General features: G+C 25.1%; 1 pseudogene; it reads right to left on the bottom strand.

Annotated features, from left to right (window-relative positions):
* Positions 1-2,701: 2,701 nt before the first annotated feature.
* LOC108694758 overlaps positions 2,702-3,413 on the bottom strand; it is a 2,460-nt pseudogene continuing 1,748 nt past the window's right edge.

The following is a 3,413-nucleotide window of genomic DNA, read 5'->3' as shown; positions in this document are numbered from 1 at the left end:
ATATAAAGCAAATATCTTTGTCTTGAAATGTCTATAAAATAAATATTTGTTTTATAATTACAAAGAAAATGAATGCAAAGCGGTCTATTTCGCATAAGACATGAAGAACAGTATATGTCGGAATGCATACGGTATATTGTATATCGAGACACCGAGAAGAATGGTTCAAATCGTATAAAATCAAAGAAGAGATTATATTTTTTTCTCGCAATATATTTTTTTCTCAAATAGTGTCTTTATTACAGAGGATTTTTAAAATAATTCTTTATTTATTGATTTAATTAAAAAATGTGTAACAGAAACGATATACTTTTTAAATGATTTCGAAAGGATATATTTTGATTATTTTCCTTCTAGATGAAGTGTTAAAAAGATACCCATAAAGATCTCCTCCACTTCTTTTTTATGGAATTATACGATTTATTTTTTACATAATATGTATTCTTCAAATTATTCTGCATATAGTGTAACTCCGATATATATGCCGTACTTAAGAAAAACTTAATTAATTTATTAAGTTTTATTTTAAGATAAATGAACTATATTAGCAAAAACTTTGTGTTACTTACTATAAAAAAAAAAACAATAGAAATCCGAAATACTTTTTATATTAAGAAAAGAATTTTTTAAAACTTTTGCATGTTTGCCGTAAGTCCTATAAGAATGGGATATATCTACTCATAGGAGAAGAGGGTATGTTACGGCTTATAAAATTTTACAAAAAAATGCTTATAAATAAGATACGTAAAATGATACAATAACTTATAAAATATTAGATGTGGGAAAAAGTTCGTGGCGTTTTTCCCGTTAGATGACATTAAAAAAATGCCACGAACTTTTTCCCATATCTAATATGTTTACAAAGTTTTATTATTTAAGTAATAAGTTTTATTAAGTAATAAATACGTACATATATGAAATATAGATAATTACAATCTTCCTACATATATTACAAGTATTCCTACGTATATTACGTGAGGTACATATTTCAGGTAATAAGTTTATAGTAATAGTAAGTTTATAGTAATTTTGTATTTAGTGCACTGAATCCAATCTGAGCACTTTGTATGCTTTGGACATATAAACCCCGTCCATTAAAAATGCTGTATATCTCAAACAGGTGAGATATACAAAACAAACTAAACAACGAATACAAGAGCAAAGCACTTATATTTTGCTGTACAACATACTTTATTATTCCTCTATACTTATGTATCATGAAATAACCATTAAATCTTTTACGCACTCTATAGTAATCATTTTATGTAGATTAATATTTATTATAATTTATGATGACGCTACTTACATTACAGTGACAAATCGATTCAACTCACAATAATTTTATTAATATTAACAGTTAGAAATTAAAATCATAACACAACACTAATATAACATAAAGACATGTAACAGAAAGTAGTGAGAAAATTAGTTCTTCTATTTTTTCTTACTTCTGCGCGGCGTATTTGCCAAAGTTATCTTAAAAGTATTAAGTAGAGACATCAAAAAACTAATAATTTGTGGAATATTTTATACTTTATTCTGACATATGTTTAAAAGGTTAAATATCTCGTAAACTATTTTTTTTTATAATCTTACCTTAACGAGATAAATAATATAATGATACGAATTGATTCCACATTGATTCCACAGATATGATACTAGAGATACTAAATTACAAGAGACAATAAACCGCCTGTTTCATTTTACATAAATTTTGCTTGATAAAAATCATGTGATAGATGAATACATGTAAAATGTAAACAGGAGATTTATTAAGATTAAAATTTGAAATATATACAATTATATACTTTAATTTTTTAAATACGTGATTTTTAACTTCTCACTATATTTAACGATAAAATAAGATCATTAATTCAGAATTAATTTTTTCTTAGAGAAAATTAATTCAATTAACAATACTTACACTATAGTAAAAAAGGTGTTCGTAAAAAAGGTGTTCGGCCTAAATTTCAGAATCTACATAAATAGTTTACATCACAATGCACTTTCAAATAATTTTGTTACACTACTGTGTCGAAATTTTTATTCAAATTTTAATTATAATGATATATTAAATTAAAGCTTTAGAAATCCTAATAATTGATAAATTTCTTCGACACTTATTTAAACAAAATCGGTTCTAACTTAATTATTATTCTAATTAAATGTGATTAATAAATTATTAATATTTATACATTATGTATTTTTGGAAAACATATGTACTAACAGATACATATAGTTGAAAAGTTCTATTTTCATAAATTATTTATTGATATTATAACGTAAGATACTTAATTTTTTAAGACTAATTGCACGGATAATTGCGCGCATGTACATTTAATTAATATTTTATATTTCCAGAATCTGTGGGATCACTAAACATTATCTATAATTTTATAATTCATCATACAAAAAACGAATATTACGATATCTTTTTAAAAAGATTTTATCCTCAAAATTAAAATACATTAACATTTGTAACAAAATATGTAACAAGAAAATTCTATATTTGTAAAGATAATTAAAGAAATCCTTCCATTACAATATAGTTGAAAACACGTATTATTTATTTTTTTATAAATAACATACATTAATATTCTAAGCTATTATTTTGGATTGTAATATAAGTCTTAATTGAAAAATTAGGTTTAGTTCTCATCATCGAGAAATACGACAGTCCATATTATCAGTCAGCAATCAGTTATTGATTAGCGTCTTTCTGCTTCATATCTTCTCCAGCCTTCGCAATTGTTTGTAATAATTTCTCGATATCATTCTGTGCATACCACTTTATTGTCTTCTTCAGCCATTCTTTTTGCGTTTTGGTACATTTTTCGCAGTTAGTTAGGACAGCTTCGCCGTACATTTCTGAAATTAAAAACAATTATTTTTTGTTTATTCTTTAATTCAAGATAATCAATTTTACTGTTCTTAGCAAATGTATCAAATCCCAATACTTAAATATTCTTTAATATTAAGAGTTTATCTTCGATATTATACTCGCAATGAATTTTGCAAAATTATTATCGTTGAGTAAATATCGATTTCTATTCAATTAATATGTCCATGCTGATATATTGAGAATTATTAAAAATAGACGAAAAATGAAAAACTCTTCGATAGAATTATTTTAATAATTTATTTAATTAAACATTTATTAAATTAAATATTACATTTATTAAATTATTAGGTGTACAACTTTGCTTCCGCCGTTTTTTCCGAAATTCGAGGCTTTATTGTAAAAAACTGGTTATACATTTATTCAAAGTATTGTCCATCGCTGGCCACTACTTTCTCCCATCTTTCGGGTAGCGTACGAATCCCGCGTCGAAAAAATTGGTCATCTTTTGAGGCTATCTACGAATCGATCCAATTTTTTACTTCTTCATAAGACCGGAAGTGCTGGTCAGCCA

This window comes from Atta colombica, unplaced genomic scaffold, assembly GCF_001594045.1.
Source record: "Atta colombica isolate Treedump-2 unplaced genomic scaffold, Acol1.0 scaffold125, whole genome shotgun sequence".
Classification (NCBI taxonomy): domain Eukaryota; kingdom Metazoa; phylum Arthropoda; class Insecta; order Hymenoptera; family Formicidae; genus Atta; species Atta colombica.
Note: the sequence above shows the minus strand (reverse complement) of the source record. Positions and strands in the feature narration are given on the sequence as shown.